Source organism: Narcine bancroftii, chromosome 1 (genome assembly GCF_036971445.1).
Source record: "Narcine bancroftii isolate sNarBan1 chromosome 1, sNarBan1.hap1, whole genome shotgun sequence".
Lineage (NCBI taxonomy): Eukaryota > Metazoa > Chordata > Chondrichthyes > Torpediniformes > Narcinidae > Narcine > Narcine bancroftii.
In genome coordinates, this window is record NC_091469.1 from 122816845 (window position 1) to 122843718 (window position 26874).

At 37.5% G+C, this 26874-nt stretch overlaps 1 long non-coding RNA gene across 2 annotated transcripts in view; it reads right to left on the reverse strand.

Annotated features, from left to right (window-relative positions):
- Positions 1-26874, reverse strand: part of LOC138743611 (uncharacterized) — an 87054-nt gene that overhangs the window by 8510 nt on the left and 51670 nt on the right. The window contains exons 2-3 of one of the 2 annotated variants that reach the window (XR_011344980.1): positions 14436-14661; positions 9718-9788 (exon numbers count right to left, since the gene is read on the reverse strand). This is a non-coding gene — a long non-coding RNA (uncharacterized lncRNA). The remainder of the gene's footprint in view (positions 1-9717; positions 9789-14435; positions 14662-26874) is intronic. The other variant, XR_011344962.1, reaches the window with a different exon arrangement.

The following is a 26874-nucleotide window of genomic DNA, read 5'->3' on the forward strand; positions in this document are numbered from 1 at the left end:
TTATTTTGCCATATTTATCAACTAAAGGTTCTAAACAACAATTAAAATCACTTCCGATCATAATTTGATCAAAAGACCGTGCAAAATTAAGAAAAACCTTGAAAAAAATATCTCATCATCAACATTTGGTGCATAAATATACATAAGCGCCCAAAAAACTGAATAAATTCTACAATTTATTATCAAAACTCTTTCCCCTGACTCATATACAGATTCTGAACTAAATGACAATTTTTTATCAACCAATATTGCCACACCTCTAGATTTTGAATTAAAAGAAGAAGCAAAAACCTGTCTAACCCAATTTCTCTTTAATTTTTGATGTTCCTTTTCAGTTAAATGTGTCTCTTGCAAAAATGCAACACCTACCTTATAATTTTTTAATATAAGCTAACACTCGCTTTCTTCAAATCGAATTATCGAGCCCATTCACATTAAATGTTGCAAATTTTAAATTAGTCATCTCCTTTCACTACCATCCAAACCCATGTAGCAGGACCCCCATCCACATAAAACATAGTAAAATTAATCTCCATCATCTCAACTAAGTTAGAACAAATAAAGAATTTTAAAAAATTAAAAAGAATAATAATAAACCCCCACCACCCCCTAAAAAGTACTTACTGCACTACCCCCCCTCTAGTATACAGCGTAGCAGCCTTTGCCACTAAGTGGCCAACGGTTTTGGTGAGTGACACAATGAGATTTTCTATCTCTCCCAAACGTATTTAATTAACCAAACAGTATATATAAAAGAAAAGTTCAGGTATGATAAGCTTCTTCCAAGTCCTTATTCACGATCATCATCAATGAATATCTCTTCAGAATCACTACTTTCCTTCTGTGGCTCATCCTTCTGATCCTTCAAGGTTTTCTTCCTTCTCTCTTTTCGTTCTCCATTACCCTTCTTTCCAAAGGTACCATTTGATTTCTGCATCTGAGAAGATGAAGACTGTCCCTTTTTAAGATCAGGCAAAAAATTGGCAAATACCAGCATCTGCAAACAATTGTGTCTTTCATATTCTCCAAAAAAGACCTTTAATATAGCTGGATATCTGAAAGCAAATTTATAATCCTTCTGCCAGAGAACTGCTTTCCCTGAATTAAATTCTTTATGTCTTTTAATAAGAGTTTGACTAAGGTCTGCATAGGAAAACACTCTTCTATATTTAACCATCAATGGACCTCCATGTTGACGAGCATTCTGGACTGCCGATCATAAAATTAACTCCCTATCTTGATAGCGAAGACACCTTACCAAAACAGACTGGGGCAGTTGACAGGTAACTTTCTTTTCTAATCGCTCTATGAGCCCTATCTAATTTCAGCCTGTTTGGAAAAAAAATTCTGATCCTAAAACTTCTGGAATCGAATTTTGAATTTTTTTTTACTGGTTCAAAGTCTTCAAAATCTTCTGGAAGTCCCACTATCTTCACATTGTTCCTCCGGCTCTGATTTTCCAAAGAATCAATTTTCTTTAATAAATCATTTTTCTCTATTCTCCACTCAGTGAAAGAATCATCCAAAGTATTCAATTTCTGTTGACATTGATTAATGTCACAAACACAATCCTCATGTTTTACTTCCATCTTTTTAGCTTTTTCTTGTACCTTATCCACCAACTTAGCGTATTTTGCCATATCCACTTTAACAGATGCTACATTAGAGAGTTGTTTATTCACAGATGTAAAACCAGAAGAAATCTGTTGAGACATAGCCTGGAATTGCTGTGCAAAATAAGCTTTAATTTTAGCTGTAGGCCTACCATGAGCTGGAGATATTTCTTCTTCAACCTCCTCCTCCTCACTAAACTCCAGTTCTTCTTCAGGGCTTTCAGGTTCAATAAGTCGGGATAGTGAACATGTGCATAGAGGTGTGCGTGCTAACTATCTCTCCAGTCTCTATGGAGGAGTGTCTCTTAACGTCGGCACCATCTTTCCCGGAGCTCCATGGCATTGGTACTGGCATCACTTTTGCAATGGTCACCTGTTGTCACTAGGAACGAGGAGGAGCATCACCCAAGTCTCCAGGCTCCAACTCCAAAGTCGGCCTCACTTCTTCCAGACTTACTGACTGTTTTAAAATCAGTTTCTTTGTTGCTTTTTATTTCTTATTTCTTCTCATAAACTTTTAAAAACTTTTATACTGTTAAAAGATTATTGTAAAAATGGTCTTTAATCTGTTGGGAGAGAATTTTTCCCATGTCTCTCGCCTACGCCATCACACCATGCCCACCTTACTGCTCCTCTTGTAGTTCTATCTAATACTGGATCTAAACAAAAATTAAAGTCTCCTCCTATCAAAATATTATCATGTGCCTCTGCTAAATTTGTTTCTTGAATAGATCTTTCATCATCTACATTTGGTGCATACAAGTTCAGAAGCATCCATAATTCTGAAAATATTTGACAATATACCATAACATATCTCCCAGCAGGGTTTGTTACATAATTTGTATTTAAATTGGAATATGCTTTTCATTAGAAAGTTCAAAAAGTAAATTAGCATTGAGTTTTAGCCTTGTAGGTATATTGATACATGTAAGCTGGGCTTATGAATTTTTAAAAATTGTTATAACTATCTACAGGGATATTTTAATGAAAAATAATACATTTCTGCTGAAACACTGCACAAAAATTTTATATACATTCATTTTGGTGTCACCCCCTCTGATCGTATCATCCGGTGGCAGTCCGCACCTGCTGCACCCCCTAGTAATACCAGTGGCCAGTGGTGGGTGAATGATGTGCAGTGGACTGTAGACCAGAGATTGTTATAGAGATAAGAAGTAGTGGGGCAAAGGAGGGATTTTATATGGTGGTTTCTTGCTGTACATAAAAACATATAATCAGCCTTAATCTATTTATATTTGTGGCCATCATTCCAAAATTATTATCTCAGCATTTCCAGAGAAACTAAAATATACTGAGTCACTCCATCAGCAGTAAAACCCCTGGTATCTGGCACTTATGGAGAATGGTAGATGCCGACTAAATATATTTTCTGCTTACATGAGATTTACTCTGACAATGCCTAACTAATACACCTGAATTAAGAATAAACAGCTTAAAAGACAAAAGTACGATTCTGTACTTACACTGAATAAACTTGCAAAAACTCTTAAAGCATTTTACTTTATTTTTAGTCACATTCAGTTAACCATCCCTACATCTGCAGGTTCCTCCCCCTCCACGGAGTTGCATGAAAGATGAACAATAATATTATAGACAATTAACCCCACCACACCCCCTATATCTACAGATGAAGTCTGGAGCGATCCTTACTAAACAAGGTTAAGGAGACACCCCAATGACAAGAATCATCAACCTGGGCAATGCCATTGTTGTTTCACACAACTTTATTCAAACAGCTGCTACAAGTAAAGCATGACCAAGGCACTCCACTGGCTGAATATTTGCTCCCATCTTCACCAAATGTTTATGTGTTACTTCAGAGATCATTTACTTTTACAATTTTAAACTTATGTATTTTTACCTATCATTTTATTATTTATTTATTTTAATTTTTAAATTTATTTTCCTTGTTTTTTTTTGTCAGTTGCTTGAAGATGCCAGTTGCTTGAATGCCAGATAGCAAGGGTTTTACTGTATATATTTTTATATTGGGACAAGTGGTTTATTTCCATTCTAAATAAAGCCATCATCTCAGGAGATAGCATGAAAGGAAGAAGGGAACTCCGGTGACTCTGATTTGGAGTCATGGAGTTCTACAACAAGAAAATAAGTCCCTGAGTCTATCTTGTCTGCATTGACCAATTTGGTCTCATTTGCTTGCATTTGGCCCATATTCTACTAGCACCACCCTATGTGTGAAGAAGGTTCCCATTCAGTGACTTTTAAGTTCTTCTCCTCACTTTAAATCTATGCCCTTTATTTTTAGATTTCCCTTTCTTTGGAGAAGGACTAACACCATAACTATTTATTCTTAATGATTTTATAATCAAAAAAGAACTTTTGGTAGAACCTGGAGGTTTGGCTTGGACTGTAGGAGATTTACCAGGATGTTGCCTGGATTGGAAAATAAGTCTTACGAGGCAAGGTTAGCAGAGCTGAGGATTTTCTATTTGGAACAAAGGATGAGATGTGACTTAATAGAGGTCTACAAGATTGTGAGAAGCATAGTTAAGGTAGACAGTCAGCACCTTTTTTCCCAGGGTGGGAATAGCAAATACCAGAAGACATCTGTATGAAGTAAAGAGAGAAAAGTTTAGGGGAGACATCAGGGGTATGTTTTGTATACAGAGAATTTTGGTTCTTGGAATACATTGCCAGGTTGGTGGCGGAGGCTGCAATAATAGGGGAATTTAAGAGAATCTTAGGCACATGGATGAAAGAAAAATAGAGGGGCATGAGGTAGGGAGGGTTTTGTTTTTTTTAGGTATATATAGGTCAGCACCAACATCATGGGCCGAAGTTCCTGTTCTGCACTGTGTGCTGTAGTGTCCTATGGTTTAGATCTCTTGAAAGGTAAAGTCATAAAGAAAGACTATAAATATTTTTTGGAGTTGCAGCAGAAATGCTTCTTGTTATTTTCTGATTTATTGCATCGTTCTTATTCATTAACTTGAGAAGATGATGTATATGATAGTTTAGTGAAGAACATTAGCGAAAAAACATGGCAGTGCCATGCCAAAATCTTGAGAAAGAAAACGTGGTTAAAAAAAAATACAAACAAATATTGCACGGCAAGTTCCAGTTCAAATTTATTATAATCCGATTGTACAAATACAACCCGATGAACAGCATTCTCCTGTCTTTGGAGCAAAAACATGTAAACATACTTACATACATAAATAACATACATACAGACAAAAGAGACATATGCAGTATGTATGTACATATATAAATTTAAATGAATATTATTAAATAAATAGTAGGGTCTCAGAGGGTTTGTATGAGCAGTTCATCATCATTTAGCAGTCTCACTGCCCGTGGGAAGAGAATGTGCCCCAGCCTGGAGGTCTGGCTCTGATACTCCTGTATTTCTTTCCTGATGGGAGTAGCTGGAAATGCTGTGTGCAGGATGATAAAGGTCCTCAACAATTTTGCACACCACCTTCAGACAGAAGTCCTGGTAGATTACATCGACGGGGGAAGATGACTCTAGTGATCCTCTCTGCCACTATTAACGTCCTGAGGATTGATCTCTGATCCAATGCTCAACAGCAAATGCACCACACGAGGATGCTCTTGATAGTTCATGACAGGACAGTTTCCATAGACTAGCCTGCCTCAGTCTTTTTAGGAAGTGTAGTCGCTAGGCTGAATGATGTGTTGTGGACTGTTGTCCATGATCATCTCCTTCATCTTGTCCATGTTGAGACTCAGGTTGTTACTCTCCCACCATATCATGAGATTTTCCACCTCTTCTCTGTCGTGCAACTCCTTGTTGTTGCTGATGAGGCAGACTACTGTTGTGTCATCTGCAAACTTGATGACACTGTAGGAGTTGGATCTGGCGATGCAGTCATGGATCAGTGACACTGAAGTGGCTGATGGAAGTAAATGTACAACAAATCTCTCTCTGAAAACCGACAAGAACCTTCTTGAACGGTAACCATTTACCTTTCAAGCACCAAAGCCTGGTGAACTTTATAAATGTTAAATTCGGTGCACAATATAAAAATTGCCTGCAACCAGTGAACTTGGAAGAATGATAAGTGAAATTGGACTGTGAACCAAAGAACTTTTCTGAACTTACACACACATTACATACATGTGCGCTTAGAATTAGAAGGCAGTTAAGTTAGGTTAGTTAAGTCAATAGTGATAAGTTAAAGTGTGATTCTGTTTTCATGTTTAAAGATAATTAAAAACAACTTTTGTTTAAGTAACCATTTGTCTTGGTGAATACCTATTGCTGCTGAGTTTATGGGTCCTCTGGGCTCATAACATTTTAAAAAGATTTACAGAAATGGAAAGATCTGTCAATTACTTTAATAAGAAGGGTAAATTGTATAAAAATGAAGGTAATGCCAAGACTATGGTATCTCTTTCAAGCGTTGCGTATTGTACTAACTAAAAATTTCTTTAAATTATTACATAATTGTATAAGACAATTCCTATGGAATAATGAAGTACCAAGAATTGCACTGGAAAAGTTAACATGGGACTATAAACTGGGAGAATTAAGACTCCTAGATTTTAAGAAGTTTATCTATCAGCATAAGCAAGATTTCTATCATCTTTCTTTGAGGAAAACAGTCACTCCTTGTGAATATGAAAGGGACTGAATTCAATAAAACAGTAGACAATGAAGGACTTTATTTATGTGGAATGTTAAGTCAGTAACCAAAAAAACCAGATAATCCTATATTAATACACATGATTAGAATATGGCAAGAAATACATGAACGTATCTGGAAAATAGCAGGAACATCACCATTATGTAAAAATATTCTACTGTCTATGAATATGAGTAAGAAAATGTTGAATTCATGGTGTGACAAAGGAATATGATATGTTGATGATTGTTATATGGAAGGATCTCTGATGTCTCTTGAACAATTAAGAAATAAGTATGAAGTAGCTAATGGGACATTCTTTTGCTTTCTCCAGTTAAGATAGTTCTTAAGAGAAAGATGGGGAGCAAACTTGGTCCCATCTGAAATTAGTGAGAAGGAACAAACGATTTGGCTGGGGAACACACCTAAATTTATATCTAAAATGTACTTTGCTCTCCAAAATGTAAGTGCAAAAACCAGGTTGTCAGAGATCAAAAGAGAGATGGAAGTCAGATTTAGGTGTTGCAATAATGGAAAGCTGCTGGTCTGATTGGTGTTTGGATATCATGATGTCAATTATAATCGCAAGATATGAATTTGTACAATATAATTTTCTAGACCAATTATACCTCACTCCTCAGAAATTACATAAATCAAAATCAGAAATATCAGAGATGTGTTTTAGATGTTGAATAGAATAGGAACATTTGTACATGCTATGTGGTCATGTGTGAAAGTGAGACCTTTCTGGCAGCATATTACTGAAATACTAACAAGGAAAACGGGGGTGGCTTTCGCAGATGACCTGGGTTATTCTATTGAAATAAGTAATAAACTAACTAAATTCCAAATTTAATTTATTAAAATAGATTTAGCTGGGGGTGGGGGGGGGGGGAAGTCACATGATGTAGAGGAGGAATGAGGCAGCCTCCCAAAGCTCCCAAGTAATTATAAAATAAAAAGAAAAGAAAATAATTTACAATGGCTAGTTCAGGGGCCAATTCACCCATCAAAATTGATATTTGCATCATTACTGGCAGTTACTACTTATGTCCAATAATGTAGTAGGTGAAATCTCCTTAAAAGTCTAAAACAGGTGGAAATTTCAGGAAACTGGGTAAAAGTGATGGGATTAACTCAGCTGTTCAATTATTTGATCAAGAACATTTAACAGCTATAATTAATTGGGAGACATTTACTGGGGGGGGGGAGGGAAGGGTTTTGGAGAAATAGTTGGATCATAGATGAGGATACAAGGGTTGTTTGAGGGGAAAAGTTTATCGTTATTTGGCTGGGGGAAAGAAACGTCAGGAGCAGATGGTTGATCAAGGATTGAAGGTGATGGGAATCGTGAGGAGCAACAATGAATAAAGCTGGTTAAGACACTCTGGGAATTCACAATGACTAGAAACGGATTAACTTGGAACACGTGGACAATTTATGGAAATCAAAAAATGTTCTGTTTTTATTCCAAAATTTATGCATTGTTTTAGTTTGGGCTTCCAGATTCAAAGAAAAGTTCTTGGAAAAGAAATCAAAACTTTGGCCCAAACAATTGTGACAAGCACGTACTCTCAAGACAACTTTTAAGAAATCCAGGAAATTTAAAACCCTTGTGATTTTCAATTGAGAGGATGCTGGGTACAAAATGATATAACATAAAACATATTTGAAATTTGAGTTGGTAATTCACTCTCTGCCATCTTCTAAAACTGAACAAGGTTGTTCACAAATTTTGTGTCATTATCACTGCGATTTATCTGTTTCATCTCCAAGGGATGAAGATCTTCCAGGACCAAAGCCTGAAGATGGCGCACAAAATCAGTGAAGCGGTGCGGACTTGAAAGGCCAACATGGCCTGTTTCCGCTCCGTAAATGGTTATATGGTTAATTTAAACAGGAAGAAATGGAAGAATATGCCTTTATGGTAAAGATTTTGAAGAAGAATCATCAATTGTCAGTGACTTTGAGCTCCCAATGAAACGTATGGTTTTTCATTGGAAAAGGGCCTACTTACAGGAAGAAGCTGGGGGTTGTAGCTTGATTTGCCTCCCGTGCAGACAACCCTATGCCTTGGAAGAATGGTGGAACGCCTTCGGCATTAGAGCCAAGGGGCAGTGAAGGAGAACTGGAAGAAGCAAGAAGGAGCTCTCTCCCAAAATGGGGATTCGGAGGCTGAGCAAAATACAGAAGAAGAGGATGAACTGGTAAATGTTAAACAGGTGAGACAAGTTAAAAAAAAAAGTTAAAGTACAAACTAAAAATAAAATGAAAGTACTTTTATTGAAAGATCAGAATACTAACAAGAAACTGGATCATATTTTAAAAGTAGGGACCAGGCTAGAAACAGAAATTGGGATTTTAAATGAAAGAGTAATGGAAGAAGAAGAAAAAAATAGATCAAACTATGAAAAGAGTGGTTAAAGTGGAAAAAGAATTAAATGAATGGGCTATAGATAAAGCAAAAATATTGGAAAGGATGGATTCTTTGAAATTTTAGTAGATGTAATAATGTTAAAATAATGGGACTCAAAGAGAGAGTGGAGGGGGTAAATCCCATTTGCTTCTTTCAAGAATGTTTACCAAATGTCCTGGGAGTACAAAATGTCAGAGCAAAGATAGAAATTGAGAAAGTATATAGATCTCCTTATCCACGTTCAGGAATGAATCAAAAACCATGCTCTATATTAATTAGATGTATGAAATTTAATGATGGTGAAAAAATATTAAGAGTTGCAGTGAAAAAGGTTAAGGAGGGAGAAGGAAGTTTTATCCTGATATAAGTGCTGCGCTAATATTGTGTAGAAGGGAATTTAATCCACTGCAGAGCACCCTTTGGAAAAAAGGTTACAAATTTGTGCTGCGTCAACCAGCTAATTTGAAAATCATGATGCCAAAAAGAAGTTCCCCCTCATGTTACCTCTAAACCTCTGCCCCTTAATTCTTAACTCATGTCCTTTTGTTTTAATCTTTCCTCCTCTTAACGGAAATAGTCTATCCACATCCACTCTGTCTATCCCTTTCATAATCTTAAATACTTCTATCAAATCCCCTCTCAACCTTCTACGCTCCAAAGAATAAAGACCTAATCTGTCCAATCTCTCCCTATACCCTAGATGCTTAAACCCAGGTAACATTCTGGTAAACCTTCTCTGCACTCTCTCCACTCTTTTTATATCCTTCCTATAATTAGGCGACCAGAACTGCACACAGAACTCCAAATTAGGCCGCACCAACGTCTTATACAATCTCAACATCACCTCCCAACTCCTATATTCCATGCAATGATTGATAAAGGCCAGCATACTAAAAGCCTTCTTGTGCCCTATGAAAACAAAGCATTGAGATTGAAGAAAATGCCTGATTTGCAAATAACTAAAATAATTAGCACTTGGTAAATTTAACTTCTCAGAGAGTTGTTGAAATGATGCAAAACTATTATCAAAAGAAAAGATCTCTAAAACACTTAATACCTTTTCTGTGCCGAATCTGAAAAGCAGAATCTTGCAAAACTGGTTGGAAAAGTGACTGAATAAAATCGGACCTGAAAGAAAAAATTATGAAATCCAAAATGCTTCCTGAAATGAACCCATATTCTCACAGAGTATCTGACAAATTACTTATCAAAAGAAAAAATGGAGTGAGAACCCAAGAAGTGCTGGAATGGAAATTTGTTTAGCAAAGTTAAGCTCCATTGTAACCCATGATGGACAGTTATGAAAATACAACCAAAAAGTGAGGTTGTATATATTTAACAAAATCTAAAGTCAGGTAGCACCAGGTCTCCATACCTTTTCAATTTTTGTAAGTGAACTTTATTTAGATGAGGGTCCTTACCCTTCCAAATATAAGATGATATAGCCAAATCAAGCAAGTCAAAAAATGATTTAGGAATAAAAGTTGGTATAGATCGAAAAAGGTATAAAAATTTAGGTTGAATACTCACTTTAATAGAATTAATATGGCCAGTCAAAGTTGTAGACAGGGGTGACCAATGTGTGAAAGATTGTTTCACATATTTTAATAAGTTAATAAAATTTTCTTTGAAAAGATGTTTATGATTTTTAGTTTAATTGATTTCTCACTGAAGCTGATGCATTCAAAGGAAAAAGTTCACTTTTATGTAAATTTAAGTTATATCCTGAAAACTGACTAAACTTAGAGGATAGAGACAACATATGGGGAAAGGAGGCATCAGGATCTGATATGTAAAGAAAAAGATCGTCCACATAGAGAAGTTTTATGTTCAGAATTAGAATCAGAGTTTAATGTCACAAACAAGTCATGAAAATTGGTGTTTTGCCACAGCATCACAGTGTAAATACTCATATTATAACCATTTTAAAACATTACTGTAAAAAATTAAAAACAATTGTGCATGAAAAGTAAGTCAGTGCCTCTGGTTCATTGATTATTCAGGAAACTAATGGCAGTGGGGAAGTAGTTGTCCTTGTCCCATTGAGTGCTCGTCTTTAGGCTCCTGTACCATTTCCCTGATAGTAGTAGAGTGTAGAGGGCATGGCCTGAGTGGTTGGGGTCTCTGAGGATAGAGGCTGCTGTTTTAAAGACACCGCTTCATGTAGATGGAGTGAAGTCTGGTGCCTGTGATGTTGTAAGCCAAGTTAACAACCCTCTGGAGTTTATTCTTGTCCTGAGAGTTGGCACCTCCATACCAGGCAGTGATACAGCCAGCAAGAATGCTCTCCAAGGTACATCTATAGAAGTTTACAAGAGTCTTCGGTGACATACCGAGTCTCCTCAGACACCTCAATCCCCTTCCTCCAAATCCCAGAGATATCTTGACACACCCAAAACACAGTTGCTAATGGCTCTATAACCATATCAAAAAGTAATGGACTTAGGGGGCATCCTTGGCGGGCACCCCTTTAAAAATTGAAAGGATGAGACCATTGAAAGTTGGTAAGAATTGAAACGGTAGGGCACAAATACAATAATTTAATCCATGTAATAAAATATGGTCCAAAATTAAAATTTTCTAAAATCATAAATAGATACCCCACTCTACCTGATTGAATGATTTCTCAGCATCTAATGAAAGAACACATTCAGGGTCTGCACAAGAAGGTAAATATAAAATATCTATAAAGCGATGAATATTAAAATGAGAGTAATTATTTTTATAAAACCAGTCTGATCTTCCAAAACAATTGAAGGTAAAAGCTTCTCCAATCTATAGGCCAGAACTTTGGCCAGAAATTTAACATCCTTGTTTAATAAAGAAATTGGCCTATAGGAGGTGCACTCCACTGGATCTTTACCTTTCTTTGGTATGAGTGAAATACACCAAATTGAATGATAGCATTAATTTGCCATGTTAAAACAAGTCAGATAATACCAAACCTAAATTAGCTAAAAGTTTATCTGATTTCTCTCCATGAATATAAAACTGAGATTTACTTTTCAGAAGTTGACATTCAACAGGATGTGTTGAGAGGAGATCAAACTTTATTTGAAGTTCAATTTGTTTTTTATGTAATTCAGGGTTTTTAATCTGAGCATATTGTTGATCTAACTGTTTAATTTGAGTAATTAAATCTAATTTTTCTTTATTAACCTTCCTTTTTCTATTTACCATAGAATGTGACACCACAGAAAACAGGCCATTTGGTCCTTCTAGTCTGTGCTAACCATTGTTCAACTAGTCCCAATAAACTGCTCCCATTCCATAACCCTCCAGACCTCTCCTATCCATATATCTATCCAATTTATTATTAAAACTCAAGATTGAGTCCTCACCCACCACATCAGATGGCAGCTCCTTCCACACTCCCACCACATTGAGAGAAGTTCCCTGTAATGTTATCCCTAAACCTTTCTACTTTCACCCAAAAGACATATCCTCTTGTATTTATCTCTCCTAATCTAAATGGAAAGAGCCTATTCACATTTACTCTGTCTATGCCCTCATAATTTTGTAAACCTCTATCAAATCTCACCTTAATCTTAAGTCCTAACCTGTTTAATTTTTCCCAGTAACTCAACTCCTGAAGACCCGGCAACATCTTAGTAAATATAGGAAATAATTTATCCCTCAAGATAAGCTCTCAGGGTGTCAGTTTCAAAAAAATGATCTGTTCCTCCATAAATTTCAAAACATCATTATCTGAGATCAATGCCGAGTTAAAACACCAATGCCTATTAACTTGAAGGAAGTCAGGAAAGAACAAAAATAATATGACAAGGGCATGGTCTGATATTGCAATGCTTTGATACTCATAAGAACAGATCTGTGAAAAAATTCCATTCCATGTTATCAATAAGAAAATAGTCAATCCTTGAAAAAGTGTGGTGAACATGTGAAAAAAAGAATACTCTCTCTATTAAGATGAAAAAAATGCCAGACATCAGAAATACGATAGTTTGATTTAAAAAAAAAATGAATTTCTAAGGCAGACTTACTCATTATAACAGGGTTAAGAGAGGAATGATCCAAAATAGGATCTAACCAGCAATTAAAATCTCCACCAAGTACCAGAGAGTATAAGCTCAGGTCTGGTAGGAACAAAAAATAAGTTAAAAAAACCCACATTATCTACATTAGGAGCATAGATATTAGCTAATACAACCTCATTGCATAATTTCCCAAATTCAATAACTAACGACCATTTGTATCTGAAACAACACTATGCTGAACAAAGGGAATATTGTGATTGCTAAGTATTGAAACACCTCTACTTTTAGTTTGAAAAGTAAAATGAATGTGTTGTTCCCTCCAATGGAACATAAGACAAGAGTTATCATATCCATGAATATATGTTTCTTGTAAGAAAGCGACTGCAGTTTTAAGATGTTTGACATGTGAGAACACTTATTTCTTTTGATCAGGTGGTTCAATTTGTTCACGTTCCAACTAACAAAATTGAATTGATTAGCCATTAATAACATCTAATAGTGTGGAATAATTAAGACATATTATTCAGGTCCAAAATGACAGTCTTGCAGTAGGAAAATGAAACCAAAACAAAATTAAAGATAAGCTGTAGAATGCCAGTGTCTATAGGAGTTCCCAGTGCCATTGCAATGTTAGAAAAACATTCCTCTACCTTCCCCACCCTAGCCCTTATATCCCACAACCAGAAAGCTGCTTAAAAAATCAACAACAGGCTCCCTGTAAATAAAATGCACCCAAATACCTTCCTGCTAAGCATTTTATCTCACATTCCTAGGCTTTGAATGTAAATATTTTCTGCACTTCTAATTAGAACAAGATTATATTTAGTCTTCAACCAAGCACCACAAGAGAAAATCATTTACAAAGTTTCTCATGCAAATTAAAAAAAATGTGTAACATTAATTATTTTCCAATTTTACTAATTATTACTAATCTAAATAATGGAAGTATACTTCTCAATAATATTTTCATGAAAAATTAAATAACTCAATGAATTGATACCAAAAGAAACCCATACAAACTGCAATCCAAATGGATTGATCACTCCATATATTATGAAAGTAAATTAGATATAACCAAATAATTTTCATTCAATGGACTTTGTACAGTGACAGAAACTTTAAAAGTAGTAGTAATTAATCAGCCTCAATCATGAAGTAACAGTTAACACAGGGCATGATATAGAAGGAAGATCTTCATTATATTGCTGAGCCTCATCCACTGAACCAAACAACTTCTTAAGACCATTAGAAAGTGTAATGCGGAGTCGAGCATTAATGTTTTAATGAAGGTTGCATCAATGAAGGTTTAAAATCCTGATGATACTGTTCTGACATAACCTCTCTGTATTTGGCATGTTGATTCATTATCCTCAACAATCCTGATATTGAATACGATATTCAAGTTTCCCTCTTTGTCAGGCTTCATGGATCAGAAGATCCTTGGTTTGGCAACGATGTAATCTGAGAATGACAGATTGCAGCTTCTGACCCACAGTCGGCTTGGGTGCTAGGGAACTGTGTGCTCTATTAATCTCAGGCGGTGATGTGAGCAGATCTCTCCCAAACACATCGCAGAGCAGCTCTGAGAATTTTTTTTGTAAGCTGACCACTTTCAGTAGACTCAGACAGGCCCAAAATATGTATATTTTGCCTTCTACTCCTGCTTTCCAGATCAACTTTGAATTAGTGTTAGTTAGACTGGAGCATAGGTCTTCTAATTCTTTAACAGGGTCACTCAATTTATCTAAGTTGAGCTCAATAAATGACAACCACTTACCATGTTCTTGACCTGCGGAATGAATCTGTTCAAGTTTGATTTCAATCTGGCTCAAGCCATCGTTAAATTCTTTCCTCAACAATTGTTTAAGCTGCTCCATTAACTCAGTGATGGTCTCCGTAATTAAGCTTGTCGGTATTTCTTCTTGTTTCCCTGATTTTGCAGCTCTTGTAGACATTTTAAAGCAATTCGTGGTGAAAGAGGTTGATAATGAAATATATAGAAGCTAAAAGTAGAGAAAAATGAAAAGTAAGGAGGAGCAAGTTACTTCATCCCACAACCTACCAATAATTATTACTTTGATCAATTTTCAAATTCATTCAGAGTTGATATTGAAACAGGTTTCATTAAGAATAAATGTGCGTCTGACAATATTCTTAGATTGATAACGTTGATCAATGCATCAAGACTCCACCAATGGTGGTTGCGCTTGATGCGGTAAAAGCATTTGATAGGGTTGAATAGAATTTTTTATTTAAGGTGCTGGAGAAGTTTAATTTTAGCCCTCTTTTTACTGGTTGGGTTAAAGCATTGCATAAAAATCCGATTGCTAGGGTGGTGACAAACGGCTAAACTTTTTTCCCATTTAAATTATCGCGATCAATTCATCAAGGTTGTCCATTGTCACCAGCCTTATTTGCATTGGTCATTGAACCATTAGCTCAGTCAATTTGACAGAATGACAAGGTAAAAGGGATAAGAATTCCAGATGATGAATTTATTTGCGGATGATGTATTGATTTATTTGACACATCCAGAACATTCTTTGAAATATTTACAAGAATGTTTAGTTCAATTTGGGGAGTTATCTGGGTATAAGGTGAATTGGGATAAGAGTGAAATATTGCCAATTTTGGAGGGGGATTATGAAGAGTGTAAAAATATTATAAAATTAAGATGGTCTGATAAAATTAAATATTTAGGGATAACTGTGAATGCAAATTATCAGTCTTTTTATAAATTAAATTATGTACCTTTATTGAAAAAGATTAAAATGGATTTGATTAAATGCATTAACATTAATAGGTCAAGTAAATTGTATTAAACTGAATATTTTTCCTTGTATTCAGTACTTATTTCAGTCAATTCCATGTTTACTTTCAAAGGGCTTTTTCAGGATTTGAATAAGGTGGTGAGGAAATTTTTAGGGAAGGGAAAACTAGCTCGAGTAGCTTTACAGAAATTGTCATGGAAATATGCACTAAGTGGACTTCAGTTGCCTCATTTTCAAAATTATTATGAAGCTCCACAGTTGAAGTTTGTTAGTAGAATGATGGATATTAATCACCCTCCTAGTTGGGCCAAGGTGGAGTTAGCTTGTATTTCTGAATTTAATGTTCACCAGTTTATACATAAGTGGAATTTGAATTTATTGCAGGGATATGATATTCCGGTATTAAAACATTTATTAAAGATATGGGTTAAAATAAATGATGTTATAGGAATGAAGGGTAAATTATCAATTCAAACTCCATTATATCAAAATCAGATTATTCCTTTTTCAATGTTTAATAGGTATTTAAAATATGGTATTCTCAGGGTATAAAACTGATTCAGGATTGTTTTGAAGAGGGACAGTTTCTTTTAATCAATTGAGGGAGAAATTTGGTATACCAGTAAATTCTTTATTTGTGTATTACCAACTTAGAGCTTTGATAAGGGATAATTATGGTAAAGAGATTAGTTTACCTGAGTTAACGAAATTTGAATCTTTGATTTCCTTTATACCGAAAAGAGGTTTTATTTCAGATATGTATCGATTGTTACAGGAAACTGAATAAACCGAATTTGGAGAAATCTAGAAATAGATGGGAAAGTGACTTAACTTATGTTATACATCAAGAGGATTGGGAAGTTATGTGTCATGAAGGGGTAACTAAATTGACTAATGTAAGATCTGGTTTGTTAATTATAATTTTTTGCATCAGTTATATTTGACTCCTTAGAAATTGAAAAAAATACAGATTTAGTAATTCAGATCTTTGTTTTAGATGTGGGTTAAGTATTGGAACGTTTTTGCATGTAGTTTGGTCCTGCGATAGGGTACAACCATTTTGGGAAAATTTTAGGCTGGTTTTGGAGAAATTATTTGAAATTAAATTACCATTAGATCCAGAGATTTTTTTTTGTTGGGTTATATGGTTTCTTTGACTGGTTTGGGGTTGGATAAGTTTCAGATAGCATTCGTACATTTGGCATTAACTGTGGCATGAAAATGTGTAGCAATTACTTGGAAAGACAATGTAGAGATTAATATAGCTCGTTGGCATAACGAATTAGGATCTTGTATTTATATGGAGAAAATAACATAAAACTTACATGAAAATTATTCTTTTTTTGTTAAAATGTAGTCATCTTATTTAGAATTTATGGGTTTGGAAATATCTTAAAATATGTTTTTTTGGCTCCCCTTGGGGCTGGCTGGGGTGGGAGGGAGGGGGAGGGGTTTACTATTATTTGTACTGTATAAAAACTTTTTTTTGTTGGTATTGATTTCATGTTGTTTTTAAAAATTTTAAATAAAGTTTTCAAAAATGTTGATATTGAACAGGCATTGATTAATTTACACCCATTACAACTGAGATTGTGTTCTGTGACGATTGACCTGGAAAAAAAGATACACAAGTATTTCCATTTATCTCCCATGGGCCTCAATTAAAATGAAAAAAAAACCTGCATAACTGTTGCACGATCGGAGAGCCTGAACACAGGAAAATGGTGAATTACTTTATTAAGGGTTTTAATAAAGCAAATATGTTTCTGGTAATATATTTTACTGTCTAGGTTTCCAAAACAACTGACTGACAAAATGTTGCACCTTATACATGAAAATGACAGACCCTGGCCAGAGCTTTCCAGTGTTCTTGATATGCACCAGCAGTGTAGAGTGGAAGATTATCCAGCTCATGCTTTTCCATCCATTCATTTTAATGGTCAGAATGTGTCAGTTCATCATTGTCATCTCTCAAGGTATTGCCTAGGTGCTGCTAACGAGATAGTTTCTATATAAGAAAGCAATACCAAATTAAGTGCATTATACTTTGCTCTGGGTATGCCCATGCTTCAGAATGTTATACAGCAGGAATCAGGCCTTGTTCTGCATTTCCAATCTGTGCTTTTTTTTGTTGCTAATCTCCACCCTATTACAGATATTCACGTTGTCTTCTACACCTCTCTCAGTCTCCCATTTCTGACAAAAAGTCATCAATTTGCAAAGTTAATTGTTTCTCTTCCTGCAGATTCTCCCTGTCCTACTGATCTGTTGCCTCAAGTTTCATTGGAGAGGCAGCAATGGTATCTTACAGTATCGCACCACAGTGTCATCTTAGATTATTATGTTAAATTCTCTGAGCTAAGATTTGAACCCACAACTTGGCTCAGACACATGAGTGCTCCCAACTGAGGAACAGTTAATGCTAATACAGATAACTGGTTCTCTTAATGTTTTTTGACATTTTATGAATTACTTGACATTTAAATAACCTTAAAATGCATTCAGACAAAACATTTAATATTGCTAGGGCAAAGGCTTAAAAGTTAAAACACATCATCTTTTGTTTATTGTAATTTTGCTGATTACAGCAAGCGAGATGAATCACAATGCTAGAATTTAGTTTTAATTAGTCTTGGCATTTATTAAATTAAAGAAAAGACTCAGATATAATTAAATACCAGAGGGTATTTGGAGAGGAAGAATTATTGTAAATTTTATCTAGAAGTGGATACATTAATTCCAACTAAGTGTTAAAATTGTGAAATGAACATGTCACAACTTTCTCTTTTATCACTATTCATAGTTTAAAATTGCAACTATCACACAAACCATCAATGTCCACACAAAAAGTCCCTTTCCTCAGAAAAATCATTACACTTATGTTATTGCAACAAAGATTTGTTCTAATCTTTGTGTTGAAATAATATGAATAAGGGATTAGATGAAAATATTTATGAAATCTTTGATTTGATAAGTATCCCACGCAGTTCGTGAGATAATCCAGAACAACAAGGATTTTTATAATAAAAATGAGTTATTTCTTTGCTAATGTTTTTGGAACTTGTTATTTGGCAAGGGATGAGGAGAAGTGAGGATAGGCAGATGGAAATAAGGCCATGGTAGGAAATTGGGGTAGGGTTCATGTCCACAGACCCTGACAGATTAGTTAGATCAGGTGGGTAAAAATTTATGCAGAATCCTTACCTTGATTAGAAAATACCAGTTAGCCCATACCTTGAGCATTGAGTTTAGTCCTGGTTAATACTCCTGTAGGGAATACAGGGGATGATTCTGAGAATGCTGCCAGGGCCAGAGAATTATAGTCAAGAGGGAAAATGAAGGTGGGATGGATTTCGTTTTTTTCGGAATATGCAAGACTGAGTAGGGTTGAATTAAGTTGTTTAAAATTATGGAAGACTAAATAAGGGGCCCAAGGAAAACTATTACATTAATGTTTATTGCGACAATAGTGCTAAATTACAGTGAAAGGGGTTGTTTTCCTTGCTATCCAGCAACTTTATCCTTATATAAGTACACCACAATAAAACACAGTAATTTTTAAAAATATACCATCAAGCTACTACTGAATGAACTGCACACAAGTAAAGCAGTGAGAGATCAGATAGAATGGAGTAAATGCAACATTGTTTTACTTGTGTGCAATTCATTCAGTAGTAGCTTGATGGTATATTTTTAAAAATTAAATTATTTAAAAAAATTTAATTCACAGCGCGGTAGAAGCTGATTCTAGCCAGTATAGTTCCATACCCTTGAATCTTCTTCTCAACAGGATGGAGAAGAGAGTGTGACCTGTGTAGGATGTCCTTTATGATGTTGGCTATTTTCCCAAGGCATCAGATGGTGTAGATGGAGGGAAGGGAGGTTTGCACTCATGATACTCTGCAGTTTCTTGCAGTCTTCGGCAGAGCCACTCCCGTGCTACACAGGGATGCATCTTGACAGGACAATCCCAATGATGCATATGGGGAAATTGCTGAGGGGCATCAGGTCATGTCAAATTTTCTCAGGATCCCGAGGAAGAGTAGGCATTGGTGTACCTTCTAATGATTGGTCCAGGACAGGATGTTGGAGACATTTACTTCTGGGAACTTAAAGCTATCTATTATCTCCACCTCAGTGCAATGAATATTTGATGAAGGAAAAAAATGAATGATGAATCTGGTTCTCCAAACTGTCCAAAGCAATTTCCTGCCCATCCAGATACATTCATTTATTCCAGAATCTTTCCAAGCAGATTTTAGATGGTGACCAAGATTGATTTATTTCAATAATTTTGAGCTTTTGATATCTTTTAAAAAAAAATCATGTATTCAGAAGACTCAACTCTACCATTGTACTACAGAAATAATTTCAGTTCTAATGATATAAGTGCCAGGATATTGTGGCGGCCCGCCACCGTGGAGATTGAGCCGGCACAAGGCACGGCGCACGCAGTAGTAAACAGCAGCATAACACGCTGTAACACGTCCCTTAACACTGTGAACCAGCGCGGTTGAAACTGGAGCAGTACAAGACCAGCAGCCCTAAAATGGTGCTGGCCAAGCTGCCCAGCTAACAGGCTGGGGTAGAAGGGTATTAACATGCAAGAATGTTCCCGCCCACTATTGTTATTCATGTGACTGATGTCATCCAATCAAACAAATGGTGGGAACTCCAACTGTATAAAAGCCTCAATAAATCTCCGAGCTTAACTTCCTACACTGCGAGTGTGTGTTTCTTTGTAGCAGTCGGCTACAATATGTTCATTCAAACTGAATCATGAAGATAATTTGTTTGCTTGGGAAACAAATAGTATAATATTCAGATATTTCTTAATTAGATTAGCATTGAAATCTATATTCACAGACAATGCAATTGTCATGGATAGTTACTCCAGTGTAGTTTTGTTGTAACACTTCATGAAAAACTCTTCATTTGGTTCCATGGATCTTAAATACTGATGGGGTCATGAAAGCAAGTAAGGATTGTATGCTTTGGTAAATAACTGCTTCTGTTACCCTTCCTAATAAGAAAGTGGTTTAATATTAAGACTGCTTTGGAAATACTGAGAAATCAGAGGGAAGTCAGCAGGTCTGCTGCTTGACCCAGAGTCTCTCCAGCTTCTCATCGTTTGCTCAAGATTGCAGCTTTTATGGTTTCTTGTGACCCTGCTTTGAAAATAGTTTGAGAACACAAAGTTACAGCCACTAGTTGCTCATTGGACAATGTTCATGTTTATTTTCACATGTACTGAGGTGCAGTGAGAAAGTTTGTTTTGTGCAATTCCCCCCCCTTGTACTAGCACCAAGAAAAAAATGCTGGTTTTTGGAGCTTAACGGATTGCAGGGTCACAAGAGACAGCAGCGTGTTTAGGTTGGGCGGGGGGAGGGGAGAGATGGCAGCACAACTCGGGTGGGCGAAGAGAGAGACACCAGTGCGACTGGAAAGGAGTGGATACGGTAGCGCAATTCAGGTGGGCTTAAATCTGGGGGAGCTAGCTTTTGTTCTGAAATCCAGAAAAATCCGAAATTTGGAACACACTGTCCCCCAAGGGTTCCGGATAAAGGATCGTGTTCCTGTACAATGGCAACCTTTCAGTTTACAAGCTTCTCTCTGCTCAAATCATTTCATGTGACAAATAATAAATTAAAAACACCTACAACATTTGTAACAGCTATTTCTTTTACATAATTGTTTCAAACTGATCATATAATTTACAGGGATAATCCTCTTCAAATGGAAGTGGAGAAAGAAACAAAACCTCAAGATAAAACTAAAAATATAACCTTGGGGTTATATACTGAGGTTTATTTACTTAGTGTGACAGTTCGAAAAAAAGATAAAAGGAAAATCAATTTAACACAAAATTGTTATGCCAGTACTTGGTCAAAATAGTGCACTATATTATGTTCAAAGGAACTCATAAGGTTTTTTTTTAAATTTTCAATTGTTATGCAGAGCAAAAGGCAAAAATCATCTCTGCTTGCTTTCTTTTCCACTGCAGGGTTTGAGTGAAACTTGCCTTAGTTAAAAAGGTTGGCTTATAATCTGAAAAATTTCCTCTCAAGGCAACAAATGATATTTTGGAAAAACTGAAGCCAAGACTTCATCCTTCTTTTGTAGATCATCAATCACATAACCACTGAAAGGGAAGAGAAAGGTTGGCAATAGACCTATAATTTTAAATACTTCTGGAGAAGCTGAGGAGGAAAGGGTTCTGGACAGACTGGGGAAATGGAAGCATCTGTTCGTGGGGAAATGGAAGCATCTGTTCTGAAATAAATTGTATTCTAAACATGTTGGTTTCTGAGAAGACTTACTCCTTTAATTTTAAATATTTGAAGTTTAGATCAAGGTCTGGATGAGAAGGCCTAATGGCCTGTTTCCGTGCTGTAATTGTTATGTTATGTTATGTTATGTTACACGATTATCACTGCATAACATTACATAACACAACTGCATAACATAACATCATTTCTCCTCCAATATCCTATTTGCATAGAAATTTATTGGTTGACATTAGCTCTAAATGCACGTTCTTGTGGCATCTGGTGTATTTTAGTTTCCAAAATTATGGTTCCATTAAACACAATGAGGCTGAACTTCAGAGACAGCGTAGAAAACAGGCACTATTCCATAGAAAATTTCATTCCCACAATGGAGCACATTTCTAGCTAATTATTTGTTTTCTAATAGAAACTAAATTGCAAGTGTCTCCAGGTCAGGCAGCCCCTGTGAAGAAAAAGAGAAGGTTGACATTTTGGGACAATATCTCCTAAGAAATAGGAGCAGGAGTTCACCAGATCTACTCCTCTCATGATTTTGGAAGCCTCTATGAGATCATCCCTCATCCTCCTACGTTTCAAGGAATAGAACTCCAACTGCTCGACCGTTCCCTATGCCTCAGGCCCGTGAATCCTGACATCATCTTCATAAATATTGACTGCACCCTCCAGCTTGACAACATCTTTCCTGTGACCAGAACTGAACACAATATGCCAATGGAGCCTCATCAAAGTCATGTACAATTGCAACATGACCTCCCATCTTCTACACTCAATACTCTGACTGATGAAGGCCAATGTGCCTAGTCTTTTTGACCACTCTATGTACCTGTGATGCCACTTTCATGGTACTATATATCTGTTCTTTGAGATCCCTCTGCTCTACAACACTCCTCAGGTCCCTACCATTCACTTTATATGTTGACCCATGTTAGACTTCCCAAAATCCAACACCTCACATTTCTGAATTAAATTCTATCAACTATTCTTCTACCCAACTGACTAACTCTTCAAGATCCTGCAGTCACCTCTGTTATCTACAATGTAGTGTCATGGTTCCAATAACCACTTACTTCAATAGTTGACTTCACCTTCACCCTCCTTTCCCCTCTCCTGGTTCCATCTGCCCCACTTTTTTTTCCTTTGTCTACTTCTACCTAGCCCTTTCTTCCAATTCCAAACACTTGGCTTCACCTGTCCATCAGCGCCCATCCTTTCTTGGTCCACCAATCACCCACTGACCTCTCCCTCACCACTTTAATAATCCCTCTCTTTTCTTAGTCCTTTGACAAAAACATCAACTATCCATGTTCCTCCATGGATGCTGTCTGAACTACTGAATTCCTCCATTAATGTTTTTTTGCTCTAAATTCTAGCCTCTGCAGTCTCTTGTGGCTTTTGCAACATCTTCTAAACTTGTGACTTCTGTGAACAGGGAAGACAAAACCAGTAGGTGCATGGGAACATCACTATCCGCAGGTTTTTTCCAAGTTGAATCCTGTATCCTAAATACATTACCATCCTTCAATGCCAGCTCATCTTACTCTTGTCCTATTGGATTATGGGAGTATTTCACAGGAAGAACAGCAAGCGCAGCAAAAACAACCCAGCAGCATATGTCAGGCTGCTGTTCATTAACTTCAGCTCGGCATTTAATACGAGTATTCTCCAGAGGACGATGGAGAAGCTGCCCTCACTGGGACTTAACACCACTCTCTGTAACTGGAGTCTGGACTTCCTAATGGAAAGACCACAGTTGTTGGAATCTAGGGGTTAAAACAGTATGAAATAAATGATTAATCAATAAGTTTATTTGGACTGCATGAGTCAGGGAAAGAGGAATGTGGCTAAGTGGCTGTCACAGCATGGAGCAAAGTTGGCTGAACAAAATTGGCTGCTCCCAAGATACAGGGAGAGGATATGCATAAAACGATTGAGGAGGAATGCTCAACTGAAGGAGGTGGGAAGTAGCACAGGAGACACAGGCCAGATCAGAACAAAGAATGGCCCGCAAGAATCAAAGGGAATGGAAAACCAGTCTAGGAGGAAGATTAAGGCACGAGGAGGTGTTAAAGAGAACAGCAGAAATTGGCCAGACAGGGACCGAATGGTGATTAGAAATATCTGGGGATGAATTAATTTCAGATCTAAACAACAGGATAGTCTGGCCTGGAGGATTAACATGGGAATGCTACACCCCAGAAATCTGCAAAACAGGAGATGACTTGTGATAACCCTTATGCAAAAAGATCTAGCAGGGAAAACAACTTTTGTTCTGTGTGATAAGATTGACCTATATAAACTGTGCCAACTGGACAATAGGGGTCAGTCTCGGGGAGTAGCTCACTGGCAGGTGACCTATGAACTAACAGACTGACCCAGAGCTCTGATAAGTTTTATTCTTGTGCTGTGCTGTGCTGTGTGGTGTAATAAACTGACTGTTGAACCGAATACCTTCTCCTATCACTTCATTCAAAGAACGCGCTGGACTCAGACTACACATAGACTAAATTAAGAGTAAATTAAAGCCAGAGTCCAACAATTTGGTGACCCCGACGTGATGAAGATGGAGAAGTGACGGAAGAAAAGATACGAAACACCGGTCGATTGTGGTGTGATGATAACAACAAGTGACCATTCAACAGAGGGAGGTAAGCAGACGCCTGTTCAAACGAAGTTCTGCTATTGGCAAAGATAAAATTGTGTGTTGTCACTACTCTGCAAAAGACCTAGTTAAAGACAAGAATAAAACAAAAGGAGGTTGGAATCCCTCTACGGAGGTTGAGGTCCCTCTAGGAAAAGGAGGTTGGAATCCCTCTACGGAGGTTGAGGTCCCTCGAAGAAAAGGAGGTTGGAATCCCTCTACGGAGGTTGAGGTCCCTCGAAGAAAAGGAGGTTGGAATCCCTCTACGGAGGTTGAGGTCCCTCTAGGAAAAGGAGGTTGGAATCCCTCTACGGAGGTTGAGGTCCCTCTAGGAAAAGGTTGGAATCCCTCTAAGGAGGTTGAGGTCCGGTTGGAATCCCTCTAAGGAGGTTGAGGTCCCTCTAGTAGTACGGGGTTGGAGCCCCTTGTAGCAATCTCGAGAGGTAGATTTAGACACTTGGCCAAGTAGTATAAGGTGTAGGGGGTGATAGTTATTTGTTTCTATAGTGTGTAATAAGTATTTGTTTAAGAATCGTGTACCATAGTAGTGTATAATAAGTATCCATATAAGGTGTATTGTGTTATAGTTATTTGTTTCTATAGTGTGTAATAAGTATTTGTTTAAGAATCGTGTACCATAATAGTAATAAGTATCTGTATAAGGTGTTCGGCATTTAACTGTTTTTTCATGCACGCTGGTATTGTTGCTGTGTATATCACTGTATTACTCTCGATGTTTTAAGTACTTCTGAAAAAGGGGTAGCAGAGGTTACAGATTGTACTGTTTTACAGGGTAGAGAGGGCATAGAGGCAAGGTATTTAGAATACGGATCAGGGAAACACAGTGGGGATAGGCAGTCACACAGTGAGGCACCTGTGTACACAGACTAACCGCAAAACAAACAATGTACATTTCACACAAAGGGGGAAACTAACAAGCTAACCGCAAAACAAACAATAGACACTTCACACAACCACGAGACACATAATCCCCCACCTGGCTCTCTCTCTCTGATCATCCCTGAAGGGGAACACCTGTTTTCAGGGAGCTGCTGGTCATCTGGTGGTTATATAACGTGGAAAGGAGCGAAGTAGAGTGCAGGGTGTCAAAATCCTACCAGGAGAGAGAGCCAGGGAGTACGAGGTCTAAAGGGATAAAAAATCGGAACAGAGATGGAAGGAGTAATAAGGGATGTAGGGCAAGAGTTCGGGGAAGACAGAGGAGTTCCCCCATCTGTAGACAGACAGTGGGAAAATACAAGGAATCAATTACTGGGAGGATGACCGAAGGGAGAGGAAGGACAGGCTAGGGAACGGTACGAACAGATTTGGAAAGAGCTGCAGAGTCAGGGGAAGGTACCACGAGGGTTTGAAAAAATCCGGCTGTTACTGTACTTAGGAGAAGCAGAGAGGGAAGCATGATCACACACAGAAGACAGGGTCAGGAGAACCCTCGCTTCCCTTTGGGATATGCGTTGCGGGAAAGGGGGGAAGTACGGCTTCCAGAAAGATATAGACAGATGCCGCTAATTTATAAGGGTCCGCAAATTGGGGAGAGGTATCAACCCTTCTCATTCACTGACATGAATTGTATTTTGGATAAAATGCCACCTCCGACTGAGGGAGGTGGAGCGTGGATGGGAAAGTTCTGCCAAGTTACGATGGGACATAAGATAGCCATAGGGGATTGGAGAGCATTATTGGGGAAACAGCTTGGGCTGTGGGAGATTCAGCAGGTAGAAATGATCGCAGGAATCACTAGGTGCCTCGATGCTGAGCCATTTGCCAACCATGCTACGGCAATAGGAGGGGTAATGAGAGATAAGTTCCCCGTTCCCCCCGGTGTCATGCAGTCCCTGACCTTTTCCATAAAGGAGGATGAGGAGATCTCGACTTTTTTGAGTCAGTGTAGGGAGAGTTGGACTGATAAGGCAGGAGTACACCCAGCCACAGATCCCTTGCAGACTACATTCTTTAGGGCTGCAGTAACGAGTGGACTGCCAGCTGTAGTTAGGGAGGCATTAGAGAATAACCCTGATATTCCTGGCTGCTCGAGTGAGCAATGGGAAAAACATTTGACCCATCACATGAAACGTTACAGGGCTAAGCAAAAGGAGGACAAACATACTATGGAGTCGGCACAAGTGCAACTCCTTAAGCTTCAATCGGCAGAGGCTAGGCAAAAGGCAAACGAGGTAAAAAAGATTTCCTCAAAGGGTGCAAACCAGATGATTCAGCAGCCAACGCAGCCACCACAAGGGAATAATATGAGTTGGCACCCGGCCCCATATTGGGCACCGGGTCCCACCTATGTGGCCAGAATGGGAGGTCCAATGGGGGGATTCCGAGTAAGAGGGAGAGGTCGGGGTGCTCCACGAATGCAGCCAGCCGTATGTTTTGTATGCGGTCAGCCAGGACACTGGAAGAGAGACTGCCCCCTGGCTTGGGATCCTCGGGACACTGGGGGAAGGGGATATGGACCACCACAAAATGAGCATTGGGTCCAGTCCCAGAGAT